The 15,671-nt window shown below is 40.0% G+C and overlaps 1 protein-coding gene across 4 annotated transcripts in view; it reads right to left on the bottom strand.

Annotated features, from left to right (window-relative positions):
• zmiz1a (zinc finger, MIZ-type containing 1a) overlaps positions 1-15,671 on the bottom strand; it is a 132,070-nt gene that overhangs the window by 75,233 nt on the left and 41,166 nt on the right. For all 4 annotated transcript variants that reach the window (XM_057341623.1, XM_057341624.1, XM_057341625.1 and 1 more), the window contains exon 3: positions 4,871-4,945. The gene's annotated coding sequence lies outside the window, so the exon portion shown is untranslated. The remainder of the gene's footprint in view (positions 1-4,870; positions 4,946-15,671) is intronic.

Genomic DNA, 15,671 nt, shown 5'->3' with positions numbered 1-15,671 from the left:
TTATTGGGTTTGTGCGGATCGCTGCTGCAGTGGAGCCAATGTGAAGCCATTATATTCCCTAAATCATTTCTCTAGGAGATAATCCAGGCATTAGCAATGCTTGGGAGCATTTAAACAAGCGGCAACCCGGCCATTTGTAGTCTGCCTCTGCGAACAACTTAGTGTGTACAGAGACAATATTGTTGTAATGCAATATCCACAAACTGGCATTCAGGAAAGCCACACTCCAATAACGCAAGTATAACACAGCGGAAAATGGGAGCCGGCTTCCTCCACTTCTCGAGCGATTATGATGCCACCAGCTCTAAATAAATCAATCGCCGCTTCAGAACACAAGAGGGTTCCTAAAGCACGTGGAAAACGGTTCAAACATGTCACACTTTGTGTGGATTTAGAGTCTGCCAGACAGAGACCTCCACATTTGGGAGGAGCGCGGAGATCTGGGCTTTTCGCCCTATTTTCAGAGGACCTTGGAGGAAAGCGGGCAGCATGAATGAAGCGTGGCTGCTTTTCTGACGCAGGAGTACGGAGCATATAAACAAGCAGGTGATTTGATTAGGTGCGTAATCGAGTGAGTACAAGAGGCCACACCGGTGCTACTTACACCAACACACTGAGACAAGCTTCCTCTTAATGAGAGGCTTTATAGAGCTCTGTGTACTTCAATAGAATCATAAAGGTGTGTAAAGGTTTATTATATTATTGATACTATTTATAGACAGTCATTTTATCCACTACGCGTTATGGTATATTTACTAGGTTTCTGAACACAAAAGACAACACACCCAAAGCACATAAACGTGACCTGAAATACTGTTACATTCTCCCAGAAAATGCAAGTACATCCACAGTAACCTCCAGTGTGTGACGTCTTTTCTCTGGTTTGCTCAATGTCCAAAAAACCATCAGGTTTAAAGACTTCTGCGACTGAAAGCTAATTCACAGAAAAACACATTACCTACTTTTCTTTTCAACGTCTATCTGGCTCTTGACAACAAACTGTGAAAAGCACCAAATGTATCACACCACGTCACAGCAAACACGTTCCTAGCAACAAGTCCACAATAAAGACATTATACTCCTTCTGCACCTGTTCGAAGCGCTACACACCCCTTTCATAAACAAGAGCTTCTCTCTTAACACTTTACCTCGGAGCGCTATTGTGCAAAGCGGGTTTAAACAGCCCTTTCAATGATATCTGCCATCTTTCCATCAGTGCTGAAATCCAATCACCCAGAAATCACTGAAGAGGCAAATAAAGGTGCAGTGATATGATAACTGTGATAAACGTGAGAAAAGGCCAGCCAAATTGGCAGCTTTTCTAGAATTCAGAATTTGTCCAACAGGATCTCCAAACAAATATCTTCCATTGCAAACAGAGGGAGGGAAATAAGCTTCGTCTCGACAGGGCACACAAATAGGGCGAGCGGTAACCGCTGCGTTTCACCTCATTTCTCTCGGGCGCAAGGAAACACGGTTAATGATGTAATGAAGTAAACAGCGATTTACATCTGAAGAGCCTGTGCCTACATGAGATGCCCTGGCTGAAGTAAATGAGATCATGTCTCGGCCTGCTCCAAGGACATGAATATTTACAGTTCTGACTGGGACGCGGCCTGTAAATCATGTAAAAGCCAGAGGTAAACTACAGACCTTGCCGTCTGACGGTCAAGTTAACAAAGTTTTTATTCATGACGTTTGTAAGTCACAGTGAGCATGGATTTTTTCATTAGATATTAAACATCGTCAGTTATCAAACTTAATTTAGTAAGCGTTTAGTAATTACTCTAATAGTAAGTGTTTGAACTGAACTGTTGAACTGTTTTTTCACTTATATGTTATATGGATTATTCACAAGGTTTCTGCATTGTTTAAGAACCAAAATTACTAAAGGAATCACACGTCAAATCTGAGCTGAACGCAATACGTAAATGTTGATCTCACAAAGTGGTGAAGAAAATGGCTGGCTGCCTTTGGCATTCTTTACAGCCTACACTATTCTATGATGGTTTTACGCCGTGTGATCTTTAAATGAAAAAATAATCTTCTTAAATTTTATTTCAATAATCTGATTCATATGGGTTGTTACTTGACTGATGCCACTCATTGGGCAGACGGGGCCGAGCTTCTGCTCTCTCTGAGCTGTGGTCTAGTGCGTAAAGCAGTAAAACTAATCGCTGAAACCATGAACCCATGTCAAACATGTGACTTAGTATGAAATCATTCTGAACGTAGTAAAAACAATCCCATACCCACAGTCCAACTAAATGACCTTTTGAGTTATTACAAAACAAACATCCTGACAGACAACCTGTGCTCAACATGCTCTCCAGATCTGACTGCTACATACTCCATGTATACGTATTTGTGAGTGATGTGGAAATTTATGACTGAAAGTCTGCAGGTTTCAATAATAGATCAAAATCGAATCATGACAAACTTATTACGAGTGGATGTTTTTCTGGCTGCGGCAAAAGCTCAAGAAGCCCAAAAAGATTTCTTTGACATTCTTGGTTGAACGGCCAGCGTTCAGTCCACAGTCTCAGCTTTGCGTTTGACAGTTAAGGGTTGGTGCTATTTTAAGAAGACCCCAGAGCCTCTGGCAGGTCCACCACACGCCACTGTACAACAGCGGCCTCCATAGAGCTGAAGAATGGCTCCATTATTTCCCCACGAACACATAAACTTTCAGAGGTCCGCCCACTACTGACCTGCTCTCACTAAAACCAACCCCTTTTGAAAATCCCCGCATTTGGTAAAGGTGAGAACCAAAAAGAAACACATGTCTTGCAGACAAAAATGCTGAAATTTAAAATAAAAATGTTATCTTGAATCCTTGAAGATTTTACAGTGTGTAATATAAGAAAAATTAAGCCATGGAATTATTCAACATTTTACATAGCTTTTTCTCTTTTGTAAAGATTGTGTGCAATTTCAAGACTAAATGATTTATAATCTTTATGTTCAACCAAATAATTACCTGCCACACAGCAGATGGAAACATTTATTAGTCTTTCTGTAAATAAAACATTTAAAGTGGCTTTTCAGAGCGGCTGTTAATTATAGACCAATATGAATTCAACATGCACACAGCAATAGTGAGAAATTATAGGCAAAGAATTATGAGCTCTATATAATTTGTTTGTAATACAGCAGATTAATATCTACATAACTCTAAACCATGTCATATTTTAATAACATGAATTTTAAGCACTGAATTGAACCCGTCCTACATCTCTATAATACTCCATATATTAAATTCAACATGAAATGCCAGTCGCAACCCATATTAATGTGTGTGATATTCAGATATACTGTACATTTTTTTATTCATTTTTCTCATGAGGAAAACATTTGTTGTATTTACACAGACTTGATTACAATGTAAAGAATGGGCGTTACATATCACAATGAAGCCGTATGATTGGAGGGGAGGGGTCAAATTCTTAAAGGGATACTTCACCCAATATATTTGGAAGTGTGATTATAACCAGACAGATTTTGCCCCCCACCCCCCCATTGACTCCCATAGAAGGAAAAATGACTTTTATCAATTTTTGTTCTGTTGAACACAAATGACATTTTGCAGAATGTAGGACAGCAAACAGTTCTGGGGCACTTTTGACTATAATTGTATTTTTTCCTACTATGGTAGTAAATGGGGGGCAAAATCTGTCTGGTTATAAGCATTCTACCAAATATCTTTCTCTGTGTTCATCAGAACAAATACATTTACACAGATTTAGAACAACTCAAAGGTGAGTAAATAATGACAGAATTTTCATTTTTGGGTGAAGTATCCCTTTAAGAGGTTGATTTGTGATTGAGTCACGCTTTTAAATCATGCACCAATGATTCACGCACAAAAACCAGGAACATGCATTAAGGAAGTAAACTGGGTCAATTTGGATATCATGTTCACTTTAACTCAACTTCTTCATCTCTGTTTCACCATCCTGCAACAAACTCTGTCTCCAAGTCAAACATGAAGCCATCCACAAATATCTAACATACCCCGTGTGTTTATGCGAGCGTGTGTTTGTACGCATGTGTCTGCCTAAGCATCAGGACATACCAAGCCAAACATTCCAACCAGTCAGCACCTCTGGCCCTCATGTGACTATAGATACACAGGCCAGATTGTGTGTGGAAGTTTGCTCAAGGAGCACGAAGAGAAAATTTAGTAAAGTCAAGGCGTAGGGAGGGGGGTATGGGAAGAATAATCTGATATGCATGACTTGAGGTTTCTCCCAGTGCCGCTTTTCTTTTCCCTGGCAGAAATGGCAGTTTGCATCCATAATTTACAGGCGTCTCCTCTCCATCTTCTCCTGGCAATCTGGCATTTAGGGCTCCGCCCCCATCCTGACCTCATTAGCATAACATAGATGCCACCAAAAATATTCTTTCGGCTTCAAGCTGTTCCATGCCTCATCGGTACACCAGGCAGAACGTGAAGAGACAAAACATTTTATATGCCGCATGTGTTGTTCAAACAGATGCATTACTGACTTTTTTCAATGAATCTCACATCTCAGTAATTGTGCCTGCCTTTAATAATCACGTAAAAAAAACCTGACACTGACGTTGAGAGGGAAACAACAAAGCAGCGAGTGATTTGCGAGGCCCTGCCGCTAATTAAAGCGCATGTTATACAGAGCGCTCTGTTGCCGCTCAAAAACACGAAATAAATTTGCCGTTCAAGCGCGCGTGCTTTCCCGTTTTCAGCGCCAATTACGCCGATGGAGTTAATTCAGGAAAGTTGTTTTGAAGATAACGCCATCCAAGCAGCACGTATGTGTGCAAATCTGCGATTAGGTGAACAATCATTAGCGCAAATGAGCAGTGAAGGATCATCAGTCACTAGGCTTACCAGAGGATGCAGTAGATTTCTTCGTTCAGGGTTTGGCAAATTCACTCACATGTCCTCATCAATCATGGAAGTGATCTGGAATAAGACAAAAAACATGACATAAATACCCTGCCAGACCTAATATTGTGCGTGGTTAGAAGTACAGTATGTATAATTATTTCATAGTATGTATAATCCCTGTTCTATATATTCCCTGTGTGGTAATGGCACATGGCTAAAAAAGGAAGCATATAGGAAGACTTGTGATCTAATGTACCATCATGGCCTATGGCACGTGGCAGATATAGTAGACAGTCTAAGCGCTACACTTGGTTGAACCAGCAACTGTTAATACTCAAAGCTATAACTGCAAGGAAGAAAAAAAGCTATTTTAATGGTCGGTTTATAGTAGTCTCAAACTTTCAGTATTTAACCTCATCAATGGACCAACTAGAACTATGAATTGTTAATGATGGTATTCTGCAGTCAAATACTTTTGTGTAATGACCATTTATTGACCGCTGCCCCAGGCAACCATTTTGCTACATAGCTGTGGTAGTTTCATGCATCTCGTATCAATACACAGTCTTCACATAGTAAAATAAATCAATATTTTGTGGGCGTAATGTATGTGCAAGCGAGTAGTATTTGTATCAACAACACAAACATGCGTTTATATCACACCTAGAGCACAACAGAATTTGTAGCGATAGTTCAGCCAAAAATACAAATTATGCCATCATTTATTCATCCTCATGTTGTTGTGAATGACTTTCATCTGTAGAACACAAAGGAGATTTTGAGAAATGTTTCAGTGGTTTTGTGTCCGTACAATGGAAGTCAATGGGGGCCAATGTTGTTTGGTTATAAACGTCCTTCTAAATATCTTTATTTGTGTTCGGCAGAAGAAACAAGTCATACAGGTTTGGAATAACATGAAGGTTGAGAAAATGATTGAAAATTTCTTTATTATTATTATTATTATTAATAAAGACGTCAATATTTTGGCAAAACAAAAAAGATAAAAAACATGAATGGGATAGTACACCCCAAAATGAAAATGTCTGTCATCATTTACTCACCCTCTTGTTATTTTAAAGCTGTATGACATTCTTTCTTCTGGAGAGCACAAAAGAAGATATTTTGAAGAATTTTGATAATCAAACACCTTTGGTCCCCTTTGACTTGCATTGGTTCTGTATACAACAGAAGTCAATGGGGACCATCGGTTTTTGGTTAGCGACATTCTTCCAAATATCTTCTTTTGTGCTTTACAGAAAAAATAAAGTCATACAGGTTTAAAATGACAAGAGGATGAGTAAATGATGACAGGTTTTTTTTGGTGTAATGTATCCCTTTAAATAATAAAAAAAAACTTACAAAACAGGAAGCTATTTTATTACTAAATGAGCAAAAACAAACTGAAAGCAAAAACTAATAACTAAATTGTAGAGTCAACATTTACAATTCCAGCCTAATTATGAACAATAACAATTAGCTTCTGCTGTGATATTTTAACTGACAGGCGACAGGTCCCCAAAATCAGAGGGGTCAAAGAAAGTCCAGAATGTCCCACTGGCGCTTACAACAGTAGCAGCGTTGGTCTGCGCTCCTCTCGTAAATACAATAATTCCGACATGACTTGAAGGCAGCAATAATCTTCTTATATAAAACTTTCTGCCTTGGTTTATCTTTCCCATCAGCTTCTACCGTTACACCATCGGTATCCTGTCACGTAACTGTCACTACGCCTGAATGAATGGCCTTATAATCCAAAAGAAGAAAAAGTGACAATCCATCTGATTCCCTCCGCATGTGAGTGGAGTGCAGCGTCTATTAAGTGCGTTTATTGCTTGAATCCCCGCTATCAACCCCTCCAGGCCCCTATGGCTATAATTTCATATGAATATTTCAAGTCAGCTTTTGGAAATGTGAAACTACTGATATCCTAATGGGATCATGCTTTGACTATTAATGGACTCGTTTATTGCCACTGTATTTTTTTACGAATTTATAGCGCCCAGTATACTTTTGATATTCTGCTGGGTCATGGTGACTTTGGTTACCAAAATAATACAGATATTAATAATAAAAACGTGTAGAAAGAGTGATTCCACGCGGCGCGTCATTAAATTACACTTAAATCACGTTGGTTTCCGTGACCCTCTCATTTATTGTCTCATGTTTGAGTCAAATTAAATTGGACACATCCTTTTAATTAACTAAATGCTTGACAGTTCTTGCATTACACATTCGAGAGCTGAAAAACACATTAGCACCCTACCCAGAGAACACCCACCAGCGTTTTTTTCCGGACAATGAGGCCCAGGGATTTAGTGAAATAAGGTTTAGACGTTAAGATGTTATAGGTTATTCCTTAAGGATGGCTGCCGCTCTAGATTTCAATGGGCTACTACAGTTTTAATTGTTGCAGTTAGTCTATTTAAGCCCACATATGATGAAACATCCAGCAAAGCTTCCCCGTGCCTTTGCGCGAGCAGCAAAAAACATAATTTGCTTATGAAGAAAATATGACCTTCAGGCTGGATGACTGATCTGGAGTCACTCTGCGTGAAAGAAGCCCAAGAGATGGGCCGATACGAACAATAAAGAAAAGAAACAGTGGGGATACAGGAGGCCGAGACAGCAAAGGCTTGATTCTCCACACTTTCACGGTCGCAGAGCACAAACTGAGAGCTGTCTATAGTCGACCTCCTCCGGTTCTTGGACTGCAGTGGCGCTCAGATGGGCTGCTGGATTGGGGTGTATTGTCTGCGCTCCACACTCATTAGCTGAGTCAAGGAGGGACTTATTGGGGTGTTTAGCTCGCCCAGTTTGTGTGGCAGCTCAACAAGCTCTCCCAGCTGGAGGACAGCTCTCACATCACAGCTGCACATTTACAATTACTGCAGGTGCAGCTGGGGAGAGAGCAAACAGAGAGAAAACACACTAACAGAGGTGTCGTGCACAGTCGCTGTGTAATCTATACGTTCAGTGTCTGAATAGACGGTAATGACAGTTTGCCAGAAATGAGGTGGGAGTTGTTTACTCGCATGTTGTTCCAAATCTGCGTGACATCCTTTCTTATGTGAAACATAGTAAGGGGATAGGGATGGGCGATATGGCCCTAAAACTCTATCACGATCATTCCTGGTATTTGTTGCGATAACGATACAAAATGGCGATATATCCATAACGCCATCCACCGCTGTTTTTTGCGTCAAGTGATAGTAGCTGCATGTAGTCTAGACCCTCAGAAAAACAAATATTATCAAAAAGTAAAACTTACCCCAAATCAAACAGCTCCTAAAATATACCTACAGTATTTTTGTAAATATAAAATATAATAGTGAGATTCGACTTCAAAAGGTTGTAGTAAAGAAAAGTTAAATGAACTAAAGCTCAATAAACACATCATGTCATACCTAAAACTGTATATATTCTATTGTTGGGAGGAAACGATCGATCGCATCACGCTGTCAATCACTCTCTCTTGAACTGTGTGAACCTTCTCTTCTCACAGCAACATACACTGAATCTGTCTATGACTCGCGCTACAGAAAGAGAACAGAAAAATGCGGATAAAAGAAATCTAATTAAATAAACCATGCTTTTATACGCTCATAAACGTATTTAAAATAACGTCATACAAACTCGCATTTGTACTGTATGTAAACAGGCAGCAGTGCTGTGCGCGCTGTGTCGCTATGAAAGCACATGTGGGCGCGAGCTGCGCACGGGACGCTCCGTTCATCCTGTATATAACAGGCAAGAAATCGTATTAAACAATTTGCGCACGCGCGCATAACATCTAACGAATGTTTAAATTAATACTTTTTTGCCAAACTAAATGTTGTGGAAACGAACACAAATAAAACGAAAGTGAAACTAAACATTAACTCGGATGCATCTACAGTGCCAATCTAAACGAGATTTAGAGCTTTAGTGCAAACTCTTTCTCAGCTTCACGTCTGCCCTCCGCTATACCCGTTTTCTCTTCACACATGAGCTGTGAATGGGTCTCACAAAGAAATACGTCATCAACTAGAATTTATCGTTTGTATCGCGGGAAGACGAATTCCTATCGTGTGGGGAATTTCTACCGGTATATCGCAAACGATATAATATCGCCCATCCCTATAAGGGGACATAAATGAATGCTGAAGCTGGTCTTCAGTCTATACACTGAAAGTAAATGTGGCTGTCACATACCTTTTGTGATCTATAAAACAGCATAAAGATGAGCGCAAACTTATTCTTGGATGAACTATCCCTTTAATTCTTCATTCTAATACACTTCTGCCGTTCCTCTTTGTGCAAAAACGAACATTCCATCATGAAGCCAAATTGATCTGAATGAGATAATGCCCTAACTGCATTTTCCCAATATTTGAAGAGAAAAATGGAAGCCAGGCTTGTGTTCCCCCCAATCTCATATTGATCCGAAGAGCCTTGCTTGCAAAACATTATCACAAAACTGAGCTTGCCAACAAATTACATGACAAAAGGGGCCATTGATTTGCGAATGGTTATTAAGGAGACGCTAAAGCCGAAATGAATTCCACCATTTTAGGCTTCGTTTCTGGGCCACACTGTGAGGTAATGCAAAGGGCCTCTAATGCGGAGAACATCTTACATCTGGAGTCATCTCAGATACGTGCCGTAAAAGATGCCATTAAGCAGAATGGACTGGCAAAACACAGCCCGTCTAAATAATTCATCTAGGACTCAGCCTGCTGGAGGGACATGTTTTTTTCCCCCGTTTCCACTTTAAAATCAGAGCTCAGGATAAGATTTCTCTGTGGAACTGGAGTACAAATTTGCAAGCAGGTGTCTTGACATGTGCTGCAGACCTTTATTTTTCTTTGTGAGGTTCGATGGAGACTGCAGACGGCCAGTTATTAAGCTTTTTTCCAGGGGCAACGTTTAATGAGAATTCACACAAACAACAACAAAAAAACAAAACTGGCAGCCAATCATATGTGATGTGATGTAAGATGTCTATCGCCATGCTTTCTTCAGCTCGGAGGTTATGGGGAACGCAATATACGCAATACATACAAGAGCCACTATTGAGAACCAAACAGCTAACAACATAAATAACATATATAAATATGTTGATAAATCATTATATTGTTTATTATTATAATGACGTATAAATACAAATATAATATAAAATATAATATAATATGATTTATAAATAAATAAATAAAATAATAATGCAAATATAACAATTTATAAATAAATAAATATATATATATATACACATATTCTATTTTTATTATTTTACATGATCATATTTCTAAGTTCTTATATTGATAAATATTGTAATATTTAGATTTATTTATAATTATATGTGTAAATTAAATATGAGTAAATAAATAAACAAATAAATTATTTAGTTATTATAAATACAACTAATACATACAAACTACATTTTACATATGAAATATAAACTATAATTTTATATTTAATTTGATTTGAAAGTAAATAAACCAATGGCACATAAGTGCAGTGTGAAACCAAAGAGTACCAGTGAGAACCCCGATAATAAGGCACACAATGTGTTGCCAGCAAATCAGGCACCGTAATTCTACACGTTTCAGCAATACAGCTAAAGATTTTTAATTACTTAGGTCGACAGCTGGAAAATGCCACAGTAGCCCAAAAGTTCACAAGGCCCCTTTCATTGAAACTCCAGTTATACAGGCAGGCGGCCAAGCCTGCCAACCACCAAGCATTCAGCTGAGCTCCACCACTGGGCCAAGTCGAGCAGACAACCACAGCCATGCGCACGAGAGCGAGGGGCTTGCTGACATATCTACAACCCTGACGCAGGGTTGAAAAAAAACGTACAGGCCCTCTCCAGTCTTTTCTTTGCGGCCAACTTGTACGTACCCAACAATTACCGCGCTATTTTCGCTGGAAGGGCAATTCCCTGTTTATTGGTATCCGCCTGTTAAAGGCTCTCCCTGTCAATCCTCAGCAGGAGCCTTTCTAACGGTCAATGGGAGAAGATTGACCGTAACTCGAAGAAAATGAGTGGCATTCCAGTTCAGCCAGCAGCGCACCTCCGGTCCACCCACTACTATTAGACAGGAGGGAAGCTGTTTCCAAAAAGGATTTAAAAACAACTGATATGCCAAGAGTAGAAGCTCCCAAAGATGGAGACCTGAGCAGTGGCTAGTAATTTTCCAATACCACCAGTTAAGACAGATTACAGTAAAGCAATGGGGTGTTACGTGGAGAAAGGGAGGGAAGAGATATGCTGATGTGGCATTCAGACATGCTTAAATACTCTGTAAAAACACTATACGAGAGAGAATATGGCAGTCACACGTTTTATTCCAGTTAGGCAAATAACTTTAAAACTGCTTAAACATTTATTGCCCAGGAAAGATGCAACATACAGCTTTCTCACACTATCCGGGCTGGGGAAGTTTGTCACAATGCAACAGTTGAACATTTAAACAACAAAAACTATTCATTACAACCAAAATGTAAAAATGCATGCAAGTTTCCAAACACAAATCCCACAGAATGAGTCCCAGCCTCCGTGGGAGTGAGCATCTACAGCTCACACAAAAAACAATTTGGTGTTTTTGGAAAACAGCTCCCACCCTTAGTTTCATCACCCCACTCTCTCTTTGTTAGAGCTCGGAAATGCCTGAAGTTAGGAATGAAAATACTGGCATGTCCCTGCAGCTCAGAGTGAGAGAGAATACTTCTGCAGCTGTGGAATGAAGTCAGCTCATCAGAACAGAGCCAGCAGGCCAGGTTTCTTCCATAGATAACCATGTTAACCTAAAGAACATAAACACCCACCTCACGTTTCAGTCTGAAAGCATGTGTGCTGTGAGGGTTACCGAGCAATCTCTAGGAAGCGCCCAATGAAATGCTCCCCAATTTCAATTTCCCACAATACAATAGGCATGTCACGTATGCGCATTGCGAGCGATACCACGTGTAATTTGAGATTTGATTTTGGTTTGTGTGGACACGCTCACATTTACATGAAAACAGGAAACCTGCGAGACTAAACGTCAATGGAAAACAGAAAGAAATGCATTCTGGGACCTGCAGTAATGCAAGTCAACAGCAGGTTCAAGTCATCAATCTAACCCCAGGCACGCACGCGAGAGGCGCTGGCAGTCCCGACACAAAAAATCTCTCAGCATTTATCTTTGAATTGAATTCGGCTCCCACAGTTCAGATGTCACTGAAACCTTAGCACGTCACGTGTGTGGGATAGGACTGTAAACCTGAAGAGAAAACGTCTCGACTGTATAAGGCAACATTTCTTTGTCTAGATGAAGATCTGGACAATGTTGTGGACAAATAATAGTATCTAACAATCCTAATGATCGATACTTCTAAAATACTTATATCAGCATTGCCTACCATTAAAAGGGTTGTCAAAGGTGCCCCAGGACTGTTTATTTTCCAAAATTCTTCAAAATACTTTCTTTTGTGTTCAACAGAACAAAGAAATTATATTATTGTCTACTATGGTAGTCAATGGTGGTGCCCCCCAAAATCTCAGTTGCTAACTTCTTCCAAATATCTTTCTTTGAGATATGATTTTGACAGAATGTTTTTGACAGGTTTTGAAAGAATTTTCTTTTTCGGGTGAACTATCCCTTTAACAAATGCTGTTCATTCTTAGTTCATGTTAGCTAATGCATTATTTAATGTTAACATATACAACCTCATTGTAAAGCTATTTTACTTATTGCTTATCTCTAATTTGCAAATACATTATTAGCTTCTTTTGCATCTGAATCGTTTTTTTCCTGAACATATTAAAGGAGCGATGAATTAAGACATTCATTTTAACCCGAGCTTTTGTTATATAAGAGGGAATCGTATTCAAGCAAACATCCTGTAAGTGTCAGAACTGAAAACGCCCTTGTTACTGGAATTACAACTGTTATTGACACCAGGCCCAGCGAACGCCAGGTCCTGGAATGCACCTGTCATTGATAGGTTGAACACCGCCTCCACAGAAAAAATATCAACGACTACTTCTCTAGCCCCGCCCACTGGAACCAGATAGAGCGAGCAAGCAATAAACATGCTGTTAAAGATCGCAAAATATTGTGCAGTCAGTGCCTGGTTGTGGAAGAACACAGTCGCTGCACAACCTTCCTTCGGATTCCGACATTAGTAATGCGCGGTTGAAGTTCATTTTTAAAGACGTTCCAGCTTACGTGGGTAAAACATTGTATGGCTTAAAACATCTTAATCCCGTGCGAATCGGCCATGTCTGTAATTTGTAAAGTAAAAATTCCCCCACAAATTACCTACCGTATTTCGACGAACACTGAGGTCCTGTGATAATATTAGTCCCGTGCGAATCGCCATCTCTGTGATTTGGCGGGCTCATATATCCTTTTTCAAGGTTTTAGCCACTGTTTGTGAATAATGCAGGCTGTTCTGAAGTGTTTTGGTATTATTTCGGGTGCTGGGTCATATCCATAAGTTACCGGGAGTCTCCCGTTTGTTTATTTAGAATGGAAACTCTCGTAACATTTGAGACCCGCGATCGCAGTGATCTTCTGTCCGGTTCGCGATCACGGGTCTCAAATGCTGACAGGTACGGATATCATTAAACACCATGCAACTATAGGCTATACAAACTATACGCAAAGCCTTGCCATCACATCCGGGAAATAAGTCAGTAAATTTGAGAAAAATCACAGGCTTCACTTATCCAGTGCGGATGCGCCACGTGAAATACAGATGTGGGGAGGTCATTTATAAATCACACGAGGTCCCCAGATAATACTAATCCCGTGCGAATAGGGTGAATGTGTAACCTAACATTACGTCTCTAACCAAATTCACAGAAGGCTCCAACTAAGTTTACTACGCAAACTGCTATCCAATCATAGCAGTGGGCGTTTACTTGCACGTCTTCAATGCAGCACATCCATTCAAACTGAGCGTTTGTCGGGTCGGCCTCTAAACTTGGGTAGAAATAGCCTATTACTTATTGATTTTGATGTTTTTGAATGTAAAAACCACGCGAACGTCATAAGTAGACCTCATACAAGCGTATAAAACAATAAACAAGTCCAGTTCATGACACCTTTAACATTAATTATCTTTTAATCCCCCAACCCCAAACATCTATACAACAGAGTCACTGGTGCAAACACAACACGTCACTTCATATCATTATGTAAAACACCCGGTAGCATCAAACACCGTATCTCTTGAATTTGATGGTTGCTATTGGATGTGGTGCTATCCTGACCTTTCTGTCAATCCTCCCTATTAAGTGCATTGCTTTTAGTAATTTTCGATGAGTCAAGTTGCCTATCTAAAGCGCTCTAATTAGGCCTGAGCGAGCCAAGCCCTTGACTTCAGCACACGCTGTACTTCAGGCAGGCCTTTTTAGCCAATGACAGCGGGGTGGCGGTGATGACATCGAGATGGCCCGCTCGGAAGCCTGAGGGCCATACTAAGGAGACAGAAATATCTTCCTTTGACAGACACGGATATGTGACGCCGCACGTGCAGCTGTCTAAATGTTGCCTCGTTTGTCGCTCTCGGCCTCTCTCCCTCTTTATCTTTCTCTCCTGATGCCTGCTCGCTCCCTTTCATTCAATCAACTTAAGCATGCAGACTTTTTTGTCTGTGGTCGGGGCGAGGGGTCAGCATTTGGAGGCCAACCTTTAGACGTGAGCTTTTGAGATGGATGAGGTTGGGGCATCGGCTGGAGCTTGAACACAACCCAGAGATGACCTCAGACGTTCTCAATTAATCAGGTCACGGTGCAGGGAATAACTCACTCGCTGGTATTTGGGTCTGGACATTACCATGATCCACTGCAGCCCACGCTGGCGCGCAGCTATTTGCCTGTCAAAACAGTGGAAAGTGCGCTTGGGTGTATGTGAGAGTGTGTGAAACATACAAGGACGCAATCAGATAGCTCAGGGTGACATTTAACCTTCATAGTTGGGCGTGTCATAATGCAAAGTATTAATACTTGATATTGAATATGTAAAACGCTAATCGGTCATAGAAGATAAACAGCTATGACTCCATTACGTTGACATTAAAGAGATAGTTCATCTGTCATCATTTACTCACCCTCGTCATTTAAAACCTGAATGATTTTCTTTCTTGTGCAAAACACATATTTTGAAGAATGTTGGTCACCAAAAATGCTGGTCCTCATTCACTTCTATTGTATGGACACAAAACCAATGCAAGTCAATGGGGACCAATGATTTTCTGTTATCAACTTTCTTCAAAATATCTTCTTTTGTGTTCTGCCAGAGAAAAAAAGCCATACAGGTTTGAAATGATGACAAATTATTCATTTTATTTCTTCTTCAGAACACAAAAGATATTTTGAAGAACGTTGGTAACCAAACAACACTGGTCGAATTGACATCCATTGTATGGACACAATTTTTCAAAACATTATCTTATCTTTTCTCACAGAAGAAACCATTATACGGAGCTTTTGATAAACATCAGGGGAAATAAATGACACTTTTCTTTTGTGTCCCACTATACCTTTTAACCTGGGAGTCTTTTAAACTCTACACAAAATCACTTTCACTCAGATCTTGAAAGCCTTGCTTCTTTTAAATGCTCGCCACATTGCTTCTTCCACTCAGTCATTCAGAGACATCCTTAGTACTGATACTAAAAAATCCCCATAATTTCTCTTAATTGCTTTGTTATGGCAGTTTTGGGGGCAGCAGGGGAGCTGAATGACAATTCACATATGCAGGTGCTTCTCAATACCAAAGGTTGCAAAAGGACCCGACCAGACGTGTCTGCGATGAACCACAAATCTGTCTTT

Source organism: Triplophysa rosa, linkage group LG9 (genome assembly GCF_024868665.1).
Source record: "Triplophysa rosa linkage group LG9, Trosa_1v2, whole genome shotgun sequence".
NCBI lineage: Eukaryota > Metazoa > Chordata > Actinopteri > Cypriniformes > Nemacheilidae > Triplophysa > Triplophysa rosa.
Note: the sequence above shows the minus strand (reverse complement) of the source record. Positions and strands in the feature narration are given on the sequence as shown.